Here is a 19,129-nt window from a genome sequence, read left to right on the forward strand (position 1 = left end):
AGCCATAATTGGCCAAAATCAGGTTGCCTTTGGCCAATCATGGCTCAGGGAGATTAAGTCCACGCCTCACACTATAAAAGGCTGCCTACACGGCGGCCCTGTGTAGTGTTGTTGGTGTGGACGGAGAGATAGTGTGATTTAGAGTAAGGAGAGTAAGCAGGCAGCTTATTCAGTTAGCTCCAATGTATTTGATTGACTGTGTGTGTGTGTGTGTGTGTATATATATATATATATATATATATATATATATATATATATATACACACACATATACATACACACAGCACACAGATATGTGTATATATATATACTGGGCCAGATTCAGATAGGTCAGCGGATCTTTAGATCCGCGTAACCTATCTGATGTACGTTACACCGCCGCAAGTTTTTGAGGCAAGTGCTTTATTCAGAAAGATACACCGCCGTATCGCTTTCTGAATCTGGCCCATAGTTAGTATATATATATATAGTCAGTCTAATATATATATATATATTATACACACACACACTCTACATCCAGTGTAGCCTATATCTACAGTGCATTCCTGGTGTACTTTTTCTACTACACTTCTTGTGGTGTACACAGTATACAATACGGTGCAGCCGTAGTGCACTTGCTACTATTTTTCTGGTGGTGTACACAGTACACAATACAGTGCAGTTGTAGTGCATTTGCTACTACACTTCTGGTGGTGTACACAATACAGTGCACCTGTTACTACTATACAGTGCAGTTGTTACTACTTTCCTGGTGGTGTACACAGTACACAATACAGTGTAGACGTAGTGCACTTGCTACTACTTTTCTGGTGGTGTACACAATACAGTGCAGCCATAGTACAGTTGCTACTACTTTTCTGGTGGTGTACATAGTATCTAATACAGTTGAGGAAGGGAGTAATGTGAGCCTAGAGAAAGGGGTTGCCCAAGAAGGATAAGAAACTGGCAGTCATGTTCCCCTAGCTGCAGCATACTGCCAAGTTTGCTCCAGTGATGAGCAGGGAGGGGATGATGAGGTCACTGACTCTACTTGGGTGCCTGATAGAAAAGAGGAGGAGGAGGAGGCACATTTCCAACGAGGCAGGATGCCCTCCAGGAGCAGCTTAAGGGCAGCCACCCTATTGCATCACACCGCAGAGCTCCGCAGGTGCAGGGCGCTGCTGACTCCCCACTGATTTTGAGAAGTTCCTTGGTGTGGGCCTTTTTTGACACGTGTGCAGCAGATCTCACCATTGCTGTTTGCAACCTATGCCTGAAGCGGATCAAGCGTGGCCAAAACAACAGCCGCTTGTGTACCACAAGCTTGACCAGACATATTATGACCTCTCATGCAGCACTTGAAAGACCCATATCAAAGAAAAAGGCGGACTTCTCCTTGCTCCTCATCTGGGATCTCCACCACCACTATACCTCTAGTCCTCTCAAAAACCTGCACTGAGAGGAATGAACGTATAGCAATAGGTGTCCCAAGTACTTGCAGCCAATCTGCTAGAAGTACACTATCTGATTTTAGCAGACAAATTTCCCTACCCAGTTGCTAAACCGTAGAAAGAAATTCGGTCCCAGCAATCCACATGCTCAGCGTCTAAATGCTAGCTTGGCCAAATTGCTAGCACTGCAACTGTAACTCAGTGGCAGGTTCCAAAACGACATTTCTTTTCACGGAAGGCCTCCCCTCCAGCCCTCCTCTTCTTCTTCCTCTATGGCCTCTTACTCTGCAGATTTGTCCTCTGAACCAGCGGTGCTCCGTAAGCGTTCAAGGGGCTACACAAGCACTTAAGCAAAAAGATGCCATGTGGTGCTTGACTTGGTCTGCTTAGGGGACAGGAGCCACACTGGGGCAGAAATTCTCTCAGCTCTGCAGGGGCAGGTTTAGAGGTGGTTGATGCCACGCCAGCTTCAGCCAGGAAAGGTTGTATGCGACAATGGCACCAACCTTCTCTCCACCCTCCGACAGGGACACTTGACCCATGTTCCATGTTTGGCTCACGTCCTAAATTTTGTGGTGCAGTGGTTCTTGAACAGGTACCTAGGCTTACAGAATCTCCTGAGAAAAAAGTCTGTGGTCATTTTTGCCGGTCATATAATGCCAGTGCTTGGCTAACATTCAAAGGGAATGCAACCTGCCCACCAACCGCCTCATTTGTGACATGCCCACCAAGTGGAACTCAACATTGGCTATGCTGCAGAGGCTGCACATGCAGCAGAGGGCCATCAATGAGTACCTGTGTGAGTTTGGCACCAGGACAGGGTCAGGTGAGCTTGGCTTTTTTTCGCCATGTCAGTGGCTAATGATCAAGAATGCATGCACTGTCCTGTCACCATTTGAGGAGTCCATGAGGATGGTGAGCACTGACAATGCATGCATCAGGGATACTGTCCCTCTTGTCTTCCTGTTGGAGCACACACTTCGTGGAATAATGGACAGGGCACTTGAGGCAGAACAGCAGAAGGAAGAGGAGGACTTCCTTACCTCTCAAGGCCCCCTTTATTCAGATAGTATTCCTGCGGGCCCGCCAAACACACAGGAAGAAGAGCAGGAGGAGGAAGATTGTGTCAGCATGGACGTGGAGGATAACACTCAGCAGCAGTCTTCAAGGGATCGTTTTCAGTCCCCAGAAACCCAAGGAGTTGTACATGGCTGGGAGGAGGTTGTTACAGATCATGTGATCCTTAGTAACCCAGAGGACTCATAATGGAATGCCTCTGCAAACCTACGCTGCATTACCTCCCTGATTCTGCAAAGCCTGCGAAAGGACCCTAGGATTTGTGGTATCAAGTATACATTACTGGCTGGCAACCCTTCTCTATCCACGTTACAGAACTCACCCTGCCTTTGCAGAGGATGAAATATCTTCAGGAGGCCTTGAAGAAAGGTTTGTGCAATGCATTTCCAGACCCTGGGAGGTTTCAATTTCCTGGTGCTGGACAACGTATTGCTGAGACTTCGTTCAGTCAGAGAAAGAGAGGTGGAGAAGGTGGCCGGCTGACTGATGCCTTCAGACACTTTTTCAGTCCTCAGCGCCAAGGTCTGATCGGTTCAAGCAACCATCACCAGTGTCTGCATTACATGGTGCAGAAATATCTAGGGGCAAGAGCAGACTTGGAGACCTTTCCAACAGAGCATCCACTGGGTTACTGGGTCTTGAGGATGAACCACTGGCCAGATCTTGCTCAATATGCAATTGAGCTACTGGCCTGTCTTGCATCCAGCGTTCTTTCTGAATGCACATTCAGTGCTGCTGAATGTCAGTGTCCACAGACTTCGTTGATAGGCTCACATTCATAAAAATGAATCAGTCTTGGATCAGCAGCTATCAAGCACCTGATGCTGATGTAACCAATTGAATTTTCTATGGATGTGGGATCCCTTGAAGACTGCCTATGCTGAGTGACTATCCTATTCCTCCTCAATCTTGATGATGCTTGCTTCTAAGAATATTTTTGGTTTAGGGCAACACCACCACTGCCTAAGGCCCAATTTTCTGCCCCTGTTTAACAGGGGCATGCAATTACAATTTTTTATCTAATATTTCATGGCAGTGCCCATTCCTGCGCCCAACAAGAGTATCTGTGAGGGTTTACAGTGTTGTGGCACCACCACTACCACCAAAGGCCCAATTTTTTTGCCCTTGTTTAACAGGGGCATGTAATTACAATTTTTGATATAGTACTTCACAGCAGGGCTCGTTCCTGCGCCCACCATATAGTATATATATACTGCTGTTCAGAGTATATAGTGCCTGGGGGACCCCCACACCATATTGTTTTATTTGTGTGTGGTGTTCCGCTTAATATCCATACCAGACCCAAAGGGCCTGGTAATGGACTGGGGGGGGCATGCCGATCTTCTCAATGATTTTCATTTATATTGCTGGGACCTGACAATACATTACAGCAGGGGTGGGGAACCTTTTTTCTGCCAAGGGCCATTTGGATTTTTGTAACATCATTCGGGGGCCGTACAAAATGATCAACTTAAAAATTAGCACCGCACATCTGGACCCCTTTTACATTACACAGCACCGCACCTCTGGACCCCTTTTACATTACACAGCACCGCACATCTGGGCCCCTTCTACATTACACAGCACTGCACCTCTGGACCCCTTTTACATTAAACAGCACCGCACATCTGGACCCCTTTTACATTACACAGCACTCTGGACCCCTTTTACATTACACAGCTCTGGTCCACTTTTACATTATACAGTACCCTGCACCTCTGGACCCATTTTACATTACACAGCACTGCACCTCTGGACCCCTTTTTACATTACACAGCACTGCATCTCTGGACCCCTTTTACATTACACAGCACCACATCTCTGGACCCCTTTTACATTACACAGCACTCTGGACCCCTTTTACATTACACAGCAACACTCTGCACCACTAGACCCCTTTAGATTTACACAGACACCCCCCAGCTCTGTTCTTTCGTGCATTAATCATGCAGATTGAGAGACAGTGAGCAGCGCTGAACAGAGGGCAATCACCTGCTGGTTTACTTATGTTAGCTTCAGCAGCTCTCTACTCAGCGCTGCTCAATGTCTCTCTCTACCCTGCGGTACAGGAGAGTGTTTGCTTACCTTGCAGCTGGAGATGGAGAAAATTAAACTTGGCGCGCCACCACCGCCGCGCTGTAAACACGTGCACACGTCAGCGCAGAGGCACAGCGCCTCCCACTCCACCGCCTGCCAATGGCTGCCATTATCTGTTTTTTTCAGCCCTTCCGCCTGGTTGGCTGGTGTTCCCCGCCACTCCCACATCAAGGGAGACAGACAGTTCCACCAGCCAACCAGGCAGAAGGGCTGAAAAAAAAAATTTCCTGCTCGGCGGGACTCGGGGCTATTAGTGAAAGCCTTAATGGCTGAGACTCACTCAGGGCTTTTCACCGACCCATTCGGGGCTCCAGCCTCCCCAGCCCACAGCTCCAAGGACACTCAGCGGCATGGGGGGGCCGGATGAAATGATTTCACGGACCGCATGCGGCCCGCGGGCCGTAGGTTCCCCACCCCTGCATTACAGCCTCTTACAGTTTTAAATGACTTTTTTTGCGGTTTCGGAGGGAGGAGTCTAGTATTGGCGCGGATGAGGCTCCAGAGCATGTAGTGGGAATACCTGGTCTCCTAACCCTCTTGTCAGATGAACCGAGGAGAAGCAGCCTGACCCCCGGAGTACCCCTGATAGATCCTCTCCTCACTCCTCGCTCCCTCCTAGTGCACCCCCACCCGTTGTGTACCTTCTCCCTGTTACCCCCAGGAGCCAGTCACAGGGATGCTGGATTGACTCCACTGTAGTGGTGGACAGCAGAAGCCTAGACGGTGTTCCCTAGGGCGGGTGGATTCTTGTGGAGCTCCGAGGCGGGGATTTGCACCTGACCACAGCCGCGGCTTCGGCCTTCCACCTGGTCTCCTCTCCCCCGTCCTGGCCAGATACCCGGGAGATAACAGCACTCTGGAAACTGAATCGGAGGAGAGACGGCACGCAGGGAAACAGCGTGGAGAGTGGACCACAGATGGGACCCTCGCCCCCTGCACGGGAAGGAGAGGAAAAGGGGGGTAACCCCCCGTGAGGCATCCCTGTATGCGTATCAGGGCACCAATCCTGCCCAGGTCTTCAGAACAGCGCAATCGCGGCTGTTAGCGCTGCGCGCCCGCACGTGCACACTGTTGGCGCACGTGCGTGGCATTGGCGTGCGTGCGCACGGACCCGCGGTCCGCCCGACCAATCAGAGCCCTGAAGCGGGCTATTTAAACCATCTCCTTTCTCCTGGCTGGTTGCTGGCTTGTCACAGCAATTGTAGTGTACTTCCTGATTGTGAAAATCTACCTGTTTGATTCCTGATTACCTGACCTTGGCTTTGTTTCCCGGATTACTGCTTTCTCCTCACCTTGGACCTCGGCTTGTTTACTGGACTGTTGATCTCACCTGCCCCAGACCTCTTGGCTTGAACTCTGGACTATCCTGCTATCCGTGCTCCTTTGACCACAGCTTGTCTCCTGGATTACCTTCTGCTTCTTCTGTTCCTAGTTCCCGGACCTCCAGGATCATCCCGGTGTGCTGCTCGGCTACCTCCAGTGGACTGCTTCCTGATTGGCCCTGTCCCACGCACCCGGCCTTCACCTTCCTGTTGGTACCGGTGCCTCCTGGTGCGTCTTTCCCCCTGTCCTCACTCCAGGGGGCGGATCGCGCCAGGTCGCAAAGGGAGCCGCCCTCAGCATCTTGGCCTTGGTAAGTGTACTTCTGTTACCTTCTGATAATGTGCCACTCATAACTCCCAAAACACTCCCCTCAAAACATCCTCCTCAAACGGAGGACAAAGTAACAAGATCTAAACTTATGCAATAATATGCGTGGAGGTGGTGAGTACCTCAAGGAGCAATTAATATGTATATTGTATAAAGGATTACCACACCATTACTACACCATTGGAATATTGTGGACAGATAAAAGTTTACTGTGCAGAGAAGTTGTGTTTATGTAGAGACTCTGAGATTATTGGAATTGCCTGCACACATTGGAATTTTGTGCACCTATTGCTGTATAGAGTAAAAGGAACATGGTGTCAGTAGCAGGTTTTTTTTTCTCTTTTTTTTTGTTGTTGTTTTGGAGTCTGAAGGACAGAGGTTTGCAGGGACCCTACACACATACACACATACAGCTAAGCAGAGAACCTGAGAACCTAATTGCCCACCACCCCACTAACGTACATGAGAACTGGGAGCATTCCTTTCCATATGAGGAGCTGTTAAATATAAAAATGGATAGAAGAAAGAGGGAGAGGAAGAAGAAAGAGGATAGAAAGGGCAAAAAGCAGGGGTAAATATTAGGAGAGGGGCAGCGAGAGATCTGACACCTAGCCCGGGCCCAATGAACAAATACGTTGCTCATGCAGTAAATAGGTATAAGTCCACAACGGAAAAACAGCAAAGAGGCTAAAAATAGCCAGACGGAAGGTAAAGAGAGGAAGGAGAAGAAGAAGGAAAAGAAAAAACTGAAATGGAATTTATGTTTGCGGCTTTAGAAAAATTGGCTTTGGAAAATTCGCTAAAAGTAGAATTGGAGATAGTTCACAGAAATTTTGGGTATATGCTTGAACGAGTGGAGGTAGTGGAAAAATTAACAGATTGTAATTTAACCAGAATAAAAAGTTTAGAAGGAGAAATGAAATCCATGAAAAGGGACCAACAGGAGCAAGCATACAAATTAGAAGATCAAGAGAATAGGGATAGAAGAAAGAACTTGAGAATCCGAGGAGTTCCTGAGTCTACTCAGCATGAGGATTTAACATAAGTAATTATGAAGATTTTCAACCCAGTGATGGATAAAGAAATTATAAGCCCAATAAAAATTGAGAAAGTACATAGATTAAGAAGACCGAAAGAAATCTCTCAGGAAATCCCAAGAGACATCATAGTCCGATTTGAAAACTGGGAGGAAAATAATCAGTTATGGAGAAACCTAAGAGGGAAGTCACCAATAAGATTTGAAGAAAATAACATTCAAATATTTCAGGACCTCTCACAGGAAATTATAAAAAGAAGGAGATCATTAAGGCCCCGTACACACGACAGAACATGTCTGCTGAAACTGGTCAGCGGATCGGACAGGTTTCCAGCGGACAACTGTTTCCTGGACTTGCTTTAAAACAGTCCGCTGGAAACCTGTCCGCCCGGACATGTACGGTCGTCTGTACAGACCTACCGTACATGTCCGGCCGCCCGCCATCCCTCGCATGCGTCGAATGACTTCGACGCATGCGTGGAAGCATTTAAAAGGCAGGCCTGCCCACGTCGCCGCGTCATTGTCGCGGCGACACCGCGTCATCGACGCGGCGGCACCGCGGACACGCCCCGCGTATTGTTTACGCGCGGACTTCTGTTCGATGGTGTGTACAGCCATCGAACAGAAGTCCCCGGGCAGACATGTCCGATGAAAACGGTCCGCGGACCGGTTTCATCGGACATGTCTGCTCGTGAGTACAAGGCCTTACAGGAACACGGAGCTCAATATATGTTGGGCTTCCTCACATGTTTAATTGGAAGGAAAAATGTCTGTACCGTCAGATTACGATTCATAGAAGAGATACCTGAATTTTGTAAAAAGCTGCAGATTCCAACACCAGAAAATTGCTCGGGAGAAAGCTCAAGATAAGAAGGAACTATGAAAGGATAGAAAACATTAAATTTCAAGAAAAAGAATAGAAGTCCCGATACAGCTTAGAGACTTTTTTCCCCCTCTTTCTGCACCTTTGCTGATAACCTGAAGACTGAAGGGACAGGGAAGTGGGGGGTGGGGTGTGGTGAATGGGGGGGGGGGCAGCTTGAAAAGAGGAAAGTTAAAAAGGGATATAGAGACTTGGATCCTCTGCGAGTTCTGGAAACACCCCCCTACTAGTAAGGGAGGCAAGTCCGACAGTGCCATACAGAATTCCACCTCGGGCCTGAAAGAGCAAGGGGACAGGGGTGTCCCTTAGGGGAGATAGTACTTGCCCTAGACCATAAGGTCTAAATACCACCATGGGAATGGGGGGGAGAGGGGAGGGGAGGAGGGGTGGGAGGGGGGGTGAAGATCTGTAAACCCATGTATAAAATTCTACCTTACGGTTTAAGAGATATGACGAAGTGGACTTGTATATCTCAGTATAATAATTCAACTGCTGCCTCAAGTAAGCTGAACTGTATACAAAATCAATGTCGGTTGTTAAATGTATGATATACAATGTAAGGGGTCTGAATACTCCAGAAAAAAGACATATGCTGTTAAGGGAGTTACAAAGATATTCAGCTGAGATTATTTTCTTACAGGAGACATATATATCACTCGATTCAAACATAAAATTATATTCACGGACTATTCCAACCTGGTATTACGGCAATTCCCCAAACGAAAGGGCAAAAGGAGTGGCAATTGGTATGGGGAAAAACATAAGTTTTGTATTGGAGGATGGGAAAGTTGACCCAGAGGGTAGATTTTTGTTCCTAAGGGGTTCCTTGTAAAGAAAAAAATATACATTAGCAAACGTGTATTGCCCTAATAAATACCCTAAAAAATATCTAAAGGGGATCCTTGATGCTTTAATGGAATTTAAGCAAGGTCATTTAATTGTAGCAGGATATTTTAACTTCTCCATGGACCAGGGGCTTGACAGTACGTCTGGTGCACCGATCAGAGAAAATAAACAACTAAAACTGATTAAAAAAAATGCAAACGCAGCAGTTAGTTGATGCATGGAGGATACCTCACCCAAGCAAAAAGGATTACACTTTTCACTCATCGGTGCATGACACATACTCAAGACTGGACTATATACTGGTGGACCATGAAGTATTGGAGCACGTAGTAGAGACCTCAATAGGGACCACAACAATCTCAGACCACACCCTGGTAACAGTAAATATCAGATTTCAGGGTAAGGAACATAGAAAAGGAACAGGAAGGTTAAATGAAGACCTTATAGAGGATGTAGAAGTAGGTAAAACCATAACAACTGCGATCGAACAATTTTTTAGTTCCAACGATACCTCAGATATAACACATGCCACACAATGGGAAGCACATGAGGCGTTTATTAGGGGTAAATTAATTTCAATTGGAGCATGAAAAAAAAGAAAAGGAAATCAACCATGAAAAGGTTAATGACCGAATTACAAGACAGGGGGCTAGATTCAGATAGATTAGCGGATCTTTAGATCCTCGTAATCTATCTGATTTACGATCCGCTGGCGCAAATTTGAGAGGCTAGTGCAGTATTCAGAAAGCACTTACCTCGAAACTTGCGCCAGCGGATCGTAAATCCCCCGGCGGAATTCAAATTCCGCAGCTAGGGGGAGTGTAGTATTTAAATCGGGCGCGTCCCCACGCCGATTTAAATGCGCATGCGCCATCCGCGAATTTTTCCGGCGTGCATTGCATCCAATGACGTCGCTAGGACGTCATTGGTTTTGGCGTGAACGTAAATTACGTCCATGCGTATTCGCGACCGACTTACGCAAACGATGTAAAAATTCAAAACTCGGCGCGGGAACGACGGCCATACTTAACATTGGATACGCCGCATATAGCAGGGGTAACTATCCGCCGGACAAAGCCGAACACAAATGACGTAAAAAAAAGCGACGGGCGGGCGTTCGTTTCTGAATCGGCGGATCTCCTCATTTGCATATTCGTCGCATATACAAATGGAAGCGCCACCTAGCGGCCGGCGGGAGATTGCAGCCTAAGGTCACTTACACCTGTCGGATCTAAGGGAGATCTATGCGTAACTGATTCTTATGAATCAGTCGCATAGATCCGACCGTCGGATCTCAGAGATACGACGGCGTATCAGGAGATACGCCGTCGTATCTCTATCTGAATCTCCCCCCTGGAACAGATACATAAAATACACCTTGATAGGGAAACGCACCAGAGGTTAGTCATAAAAAGGAGTCACCTAAGGGAATTAATGGAGTAGGAAACTAGAAGAGTCTTCAACCATGTAGAAAAAGAAAGGTATAGATGGGGAAATAAGGGGGGTAGAATCTCGGGCCAAAAAATGTATATAAATAAATAAAATTAAAATTAAATATAATTATGTGCTGAGCTGCTCCCCAAAATTACAGTGAGATGTAACTATGCGAATGAGTGAAAGAAAGGGGGCGCTAACAGATAAAACATCCAAGTGTAAACAAATAGATAATAATATCAATAACAGTGATTCGTTTAGGTGATAAGTAAATACAAATGTACATATTAAAAATGCCACAACAATATTTTATTGTCCATTATAGTGCAAAATCCCAATTGGGATACTGTGCAGAAAAAAGTCCATAAATTGAAGTGAATGGATAACAAATGCTTGGAAGATAATTCCACTTGGTTAATAAAAGGTTTCCACCTCCACCAGAAAAGGGTAAATCACCACAAAAGTGCTCATGGATGGCACCTTACCGAAAGATGTTGACCACATTAATTAATAAGAGATCAAATAAGGCGTAAGATAAATCATAGATTTCAGGCTAGATTCTTGCTGTCTTGATACCACCACACTCCACACCACATGAAGTAATCAAAAAAAGAAGAAAATCGCCATAGAATAATACCATTTATTTAAAATTAATTAAGAACAAGCAACGCCAAGTGGCCTCTTACTTGAATAGTGCCTTTCCCCGGCACTGAGGTTGAATGGCGTTGAATGCAGATGGAGAGGTAGGACTTACGCCGACGTATCTTCTTATACGCAGCGTAAGTCTACGGATGCGCCGTCGTATGTATGCGCCGTATTCTTGAAACCAGATACGTCTGAATTCTGGCTCCATCCGACTGACGTAAGTCTCCTACACCGTCATATCTTGGGTGCATATTTACGCTGGCCGCTAGGGGCGATTCCATTGATTTACGCGTCGAATATGTAAATGACCTAGATACGCTGATTCACGAACGTACTTGCACCCGTCGCAGTAAGCTACGCCGTTTACGTAAAGCGTACGTCCGACGTAAAGTTATCCTACCTAAAGCAGGGGTAAGTCATGTTAGGGTATGGACGTCGGAACAGCCGTCGTATTTTACGTTGTTTACGCAAGTCGTATGTGAATGGAGCTGGGCGTAGGTTACGTTCACGTCGTGCGCATTGAGCCGTCGGATCTTAGGGAGTATATGCAACGTGATTCTGAGCATGCGCGCGCATGCGCCGTTCGTTCGGCCATTCATTTACATGGGGTCACGGTTAATTTTAATACAACACGCCCACTACCTCCTGAATTTGAATTAGGCGGGCTTACGCTAGCCCATTTAGGCTACACCGCCGTAACTTAGGGAGCAAGTGCTTTGTGAATACTGGTCTTGCCTCTCTATGTTACGTCGGCGTAGCGCATATGAGATGCGCTACGCCTGCTCAAACATACGCCGCTGTCTGTGAATCTGACCCAATATGTTTTGTGGCCCGGAAGGGCTAAGAATTTTCCAAAAATTCACCAGTAATTTGTTAACCACTTCCATACTTCCACTTCATGTAAAAATATTTTTTTTGCTAGAAAATTACTTAGAACCACCAAACATTATGGCCCGGATTCACATACATTGGCGCATATTTATGCTGACGTAGCGTATCTAATATATGCTACACCAACGTCGTGCAGAGAGGCAAGCACCGAATTCTCAAAGCACTTGCCTCCCAAACTGCGCTGGGTTCCCTCGGCGCAAGCCTTCGTAGGTGGAAATGGGCGTGAGTCATGCTAATGAGGCGTGACCCCATGCAAATGATGGGCCAAGTGTCATAGAAGTACTTAAAATGAACGGCGCATGCGCAGTCCCGTGGCCGCATCCCAGTGCGCATGCGCAGAATCACGTCGAAACATCAGCTGAAGATACGTCAAATCACTGCCTACGACGTGAACGTAACCTACGACTAGCCATATTCACGTACTACGTAAATGACGTAAAATACGACGGCTCTGTTCCCTGGTCCATACATTTGCATGAGTTGCGCCTCCTATATGGGGAATAACTTTACGCCGGATGTACGACTTACGCAAACCGCATATATTATGCGCCGGGCGCAACTACGTTCGTGAATCGGCGTATCTCCCTCATTTGCATATGTGCATAGAAAATCAATTGGAGCGGTAAATGCGGCCAGCGTAAATATGTGCCCACGATATGACGGCGTAGGCAAGTTACGTCGGTCGTAGGAAGCCTATTTTCAGGTGTATCTCAGATTGTGGGCACGGCGCACAGATACGACGGCGCATAGTTACACTTACGTGGCGTATCTCGAGATACGTCGGCGTAAGTGCTTTGTGAATCCAGGCCAATATTTTTTTTTTTAGCAGACACCCTAGGGAATAAAATGGTGGTCATTAGAACTGTCACATGGTATTTGCATGGTCATTTTTTAACCACTTCCCGCCCGGTCAATAGCATATTGTCATCCGGGAAGTGGTTCTGAAATCCTGACTGGATGTCTATTGACGCCCTGCAGGATTTCATGCCGGCGCGTGTCGGTGGGGGCGCGCAGCGTGGCGATTGGTGATGCGGGGTGTCAGTCTGACACCCTGCATCTCCGATCTCGGTAAAGAGCATCCGGCGGAAGCTCTTTACCACGTGATCAGCCGTGTCCAATCACGGCTGTTATGATGTAAACAGGAAGAGCCATTGATGGCTCTTCCTTACTCGCGTCTGACAGACGCGAGTAGAGGAGAGCCGATCGGCGGCTCTCCTGACAGGGGGGGGTTTGCGCTGATTGTTTATCAGCGCAGCCCCCCCTCGGATCGCCACACTGGACCACCAGGGAAGCCCACACTGGACCACCAGGGAAGGACAAAAAAAAAAGGCAGTAATAAAAAAAAAGAATAGATGCCAATCAGTGCCCACAAATGGGCACTGACTGGCAACATGGACCCCTCAGTGATCATCAGTGCCACCCCTCAGTTTCCTTCAGTGCCACCCACAGTGTCCATCAGTGCCACCCCTCAGTGCCCATCCATGCACAGTGCCCACCTATCAGTGCCCATCTGTGCCACCCATAAGTGTCACCCATGAGTGCCCATCTGTGCCACCTATGAGTGCCCATCAGTGCCGCTCATGAGTGCCCATCAGTGGCACCTATGAGTGCCCATCAGTGCCGCCATATCAATGGCAGTAACTGAAAGAGAAAACATACTTTTTTACAAAAAAAATTTACAGAAAAAAATTAAAACTTATTTTTTTTTCAAAATTTACAGTCTTTTTTTAGTTGTTGCGCAAAAAAAAAAATCGCAGAGGTGATCAAATACCACCAAAAGAAAGCTCTATTTGTGGGGAAAAAAGGACGCCAATTTTGTTTGGGTACAGTGTAGCATGACCGCGCAATTGCCATTCAAAGTGTGACAGTGCTGAAAGCTAAAAATTGGCTTGGGTGGGAAGGTGCGTAAGTGCCTGGTATGGAAGTGGTTAAACTCGATTTTTTGGGGATTTTTTTTTTTTTCATGAATGAAAAAAATGAAAACAATAAAGTTAGCCTATTTTTTTGTATAATGTGACAGATGATGTTACGTCGAGTAAATAAATACCTCACATGTTGTGCTTTAAAATCGTGGTACAATCGCACCAAACTTCAGTACTTCAAAATCTCCATAGGCAATGGTTTACATTTTTTTTACAGGTTACATGTTTAGAGTTACGGAGGAGGGGCCTAGTGCTAGAATTAGCAGAACCCCAGACATGATCAAAAGAGTGCGACAAATGCTGGCACAAGATCTGCGACAGACTCTTAAGCCTCGTACACATGCTCGGTTTACTGGGCAAGAACCAGCAAAAAAACTGCTGGCAGAGCCCAGAATCTAGACGAGAAAAATAGAGAACATGTTCTCTATTTTCTCGTCGTGAGATTCTCAGCAGTTTTCTTGCCGAGAAACCCGAGAGTGTGTATACTTACTTGGTCGCCGTGGAAACCCGCGCATGCTTAAAATTACTTTGACGCATGCATGGTAGCTTCCTAAGCATAGGTAGGGTGCAGCAAGATGACGGCGACGGCATCGAATGTGATGAATCCATGCTCGTTGTACGCGATGACGTCACTGCGTTCTTTCCTTTCAAGAGAACCGCGGTTCTTTTGAAAGGAGAGTCTGTACACTCAGGCGGCAAGAGATTCTTGCCAAGAATCTTGTCGGGAAAAACAAACTTTTTTCCTGACGAGATTCTTGCCTGTGTGTACAGGGCTTAAGATTGATGGCGGAGGAATTTGGCATTAGAAAGGACACAGTGCACACCATCGTCCGTAAAGATTTGGGTAAGCAAAAGATCTGTTCCTGGTATGTACCGCACAAGCTGACAGATGAACAGAAAGCAAAACAGATGGAAACCTCTGGAGATTTTATTACCATGTGTGACAAGGATCCATCCTTTCTGCCATGCATCGTCACAGGGAAGGAGCCCTGGTGCCACCAGTATGATCCGGAATCCAAGCGGCATTCACTGTACTTCCCTGATCTGGCCTGCAGACTTCTTTCTGTTTCCCCGCCTGAAGAGCGTCACGAAAGGCACATGTTTTATGGATGCGGCAGCAATCCAAGAATGTGTAACAGTGGTTCTGTGATGGATTCCTAAAAAGGCCTTGCTGACAGTTTCCAGAAGCTTTATGGACGTTGCCAGAGGTGTGTTGTGAAGGATTAGCGATTGTTTTGAAGGCTGATAAAGGTAAATTGTTTGTATGTTCTGTTTTGTTTGTTTTCTGATACCATTCACCAAACTTTTTAGACACACCTTGTATTTTAATTGAAGATAGTGTCATATAGTTTTTGAGACCAAGGAGAAGGGAAGAATATCCAATAAAGAAATAACTGCTCTGGGCTTCAAAAAAATGGTAGCCTCCAGAAAGAATGGCAGCCTCCAGCAAGAAACATGAGCAATGCTGGAGGCAATTTACAGCACACACTTATCTTGGTAGCATAAATATTAATGTGGAATGTATGTTTTGTTAAAGAACTTTAATTATAATAAAACTGTTAAGGGTAAAATTCAGCTTAGAGTCATCAACACTGCTCACTCTGCTCCCTCCTTTTAGCACATGTGCACGCTACAGCGCCTGATTGGCTCCTAGTGCTGCCTTTCTTTCAAGCTATTAAAGAGGAAGTAAATCTTGATGGGTCTTCCTCGCTAATAGCGAGCATCCATTCTTCACCCTTCTCCTTCCAGGGCCACAAACTCCGGCTCTGTGACTGGCCGGATCCGCATGACGTCACTACCATGCATGCATGCGGGAGCCACCTTTAGCGGCATGACCCAAGATAGAAACGGCACAGCACGCCCTTTCTAAATCTGGCGCATGCGCAGAAGAAATCGCTGTACAGCCATTTGCAAATATCTCCTAGACCGTGCAGGTCTGGAAGATATTTCAAGCACCTACAGGTAAGCCTTAATCTAGGTGTAGCGCTCACCCCCGAAGGAGCCGCTGTTTAGTTTGGGATCGGCCTATTTAAGTTACCTTTTTGACTTGGTCTAGGGGTGATAGCTGTGAGTGTGAAAAAAGAGTAAGTGTCCAGACGTCAATTGAGTTTTCAATGCTTTATTCCAAGGCCCAACATGGCCAACATCAACATGACACACAATAGAGAAAAGTTGATGAGCGTAGAGAAACTTTAGTATCAGGCCTTGGATATGAAAGAGAGCAAGCCTGCTCTCAGCAATAATGTAACCCAATTCGTCGCCACCACAATCAGGGTGGGTAAAGTGCCCCCGGACAGGCGTCTATCTCAGGCCTGGCAGCCGGAGCGCCACTTAAGGATCACTGGGAGGAACAGGCCTCTGCCACAGGCTTGACAATTTGAGATTTGTGAAATTAGATTCAGTGAATCCTCCCAGTCAGTTCAGATAGTGTCACCCACTGACAGCTTGAGCATACCTGTCATGCAGTGTGGTGACTGGATCCCCGATGGTTTGTCTAGGCTTCCTGGACAACCTCTGATTCTAGGTTCTCCCGAGCCAATCCCCCATCGCACAGCTCCTGGCTTAGGATCCTCTCAGCAGAAGGTTGGGACCCAGCCAGTCGCTGGGGCCCCTCTCTAGGTTGGGATGAGGCTCTGCATGGTGCATGACCTCAGTACAGCAGGCCACGGTGGAGTGGCCCATGGATGCGCGCACCCTGAAGGTGGATGCCGCACCTGGAACTCTGGCCCTGCACAGAACAGAACGGCCCAAAGGCGGTTGCCCAGATATATGCCCTCCCAGCATGCCCAACGAGGGAAGAACTCCTCTGATTGGCTGCTGGGAGAAGGTGGGTCTGTCAGAACCCCCACAGGACAAATTCTGAAATTGGCAACAGCCTAAATTTCCATAAACTGTGAATGGGAGTATACTAATCCTCCCATTCCCCACTAACTTTGGCGTAGCGCCCGTACTGAAAAGTAAGGGGGCGCTACATAGGCTTAGGAAAAGGAATAGCCGCTCCAGGTGGGAACCCAGATGAATATCCTCTGTTGCAGACAACTCAGGCAAAATAAAACCTGACTGCTAACGCGTTTCACACTGAAACTAGTGCTATGTCTACGCACTAGTTTGAATGTGAAACGCGTCAGCAGTCAGGTTTTATTTTATTTTGCTGTGACTTGTAGTGCTGTCCTTCTTTTAATAAAAGGCTACAATTTGTTCAGAATGCGGCTGTCCAGAGACAATGTTGTTCCTGCTTTAATCTAGGCTTACCTGTAGGTTAAAGTGGTTGTAAAGGGTTTACAACCACTTTAATACATATTCAAGTACTTTTACTACATGTATGCAAAAATAAATTATTTATAAAAAAACATGACATTGCATTAAATGGTGTCTAATGTCAGATTTACAGGCATACTGGGGAGATTTACTGAAACTGGTGCACACGGAATCTGGTGCACCTGTGAATAGCAACCAATCACCTTCTAGGTTTTAGGCCCCATTCACATGGGGCAGACTCCATCAAACGGATCCACCTGCCCAGGGTGGAATCTGTCTGCTGATCCCCACTGGGGGGGATCAGCAGACCAGATGTTGGCGAGTGTCAGAGAACATATGTCTGCTGGCATCCACCGCTCCAAAGAGAGCAATGGTGGTTGCGATTGGGTCCACCTTAAAAATGGACTGGTGGACCCTATCAGAACATCCATGTGAAGGGGGCCTAATTGTCAATGCTTAATTGAACAAGCTGAAGTTGGAAGCAGAGTAGTTACTATGCAGAGCTGCACCAGATTCTGAGTGCACCAGTTTTAATAAATCTCCCCCATGGTATCTAAGAATGAGAGTAACATTTAAAAGTTTGTTCCAATACCACTAAACACTATAATAAATAAATGGTTTCTTGTATGGTATTTATATTGAGTTGAGGATGTTGAATACCTTACTTTTGATCGGTTAAGCCGGCCATACATTGTTATATTTTAATTTGAATTATTGTATATTCGTAAGGCAGAACATTTTTTATTGCTATTGGGGGTGAGCTTAAAGTGGAGGTTCACCCTATAAAAAAATTCTAACACTACATCCAGCCCAGTTCTGCATATAAAATGACACTGACCTTTTTTTTTTCCCCCGTAGATAGCGTTTAGCCGTGGAATTCAGCGCGGCTTCCGGGTAGGGAATCCCGCAGGAGTGGGCGTTCCTATTGACATGCCAATTGATTGACATGCTAAACGACGGCGCACACAGCGCGTCACGACTTCCCGAAATAAGCTCGGGTCGGCTCTGCTCTATTCGACGCCGGTGCGCAGGCGCCGAATAGAGCCGAGCCGACCCGAGCTTCCTTCGGGAAGTCGTGACGCGCTGTGTGCGCCGTCGTTTAGCATGTCAATCAATTGGCATGTCAATAGGAACGCCCACTCCCGCGAGATTCCCTACCCGGAAGCCGCGGTGAATTCCACGGCTAAACGCTATCTACGAAAAAAAAAAAAAAAGGTCAGTGTCATTTTATATGCACAACTGGGCTGGATGTAGTGTTAGAAATTTTTTATAGGGTGAACCTCCACTTTAAGCATGTTCAAATCCTAGTCGGAAGCCACCTGAGTGAGTTTGCCAGGAAGCTGTTACCTCTACTGGGCCAATCGTGTGCAGTCAGGCCATTCCCCACAGCCGTATGTATACAAGGGGGTGCATGTCAGATGGGGATGGGGCAATGTCTCCGCCACTCATCATTGGCCCTGTACAGGTGACTGTGACGGCTCACTCAGATGGGTTTGGGCTAGGATTTGAACATGCCTAAGCATATCCTTACTTGCCATCATTGAGTCAACTATTTTCATTAGTAAGCCCTTAAAAATTCATCCAGACCTGCTATCTGAATGGAATCCAAGACATATTAAACAGGTTTTGTAACAATATGTACAATTTTTCCCAAGGGAAAACCACATTCCATTCACATTTAGAATTTTGTTTGGGGAAAGAAATTCCCTCCTGCTCCTTTGAATTTTTTTGTCACTATTGTCGAAAACAAACTTCAACTTGACCCCACTTAAAAAAAAAAAAAAATCCAAATGAATTCAACTGGTGTACGAACACATGAATTAGTGATATGTACTGGTTTAAAAGGAAACTTCTTCTAAACTAGCGTCATGACCTGAGCACCTCTCCATTCACATCTAAATTCCTAAAACCTAAGTAGTTAATTAATAAAAAAGCCACATGCTGTCAAAAAGTGATATCA

Source organism: Rana temporaria, chromosome 4 (assembly GCF_905171775.1).
Source record: "Rana temporaria chromosome 4, aRanTem1.1, whole genome shotgun sequence".
NCBI lineage: Eukaryota > Metazoa > Chordata > Amphibia > Anura > Ranidae > Rana > Rana temporaria.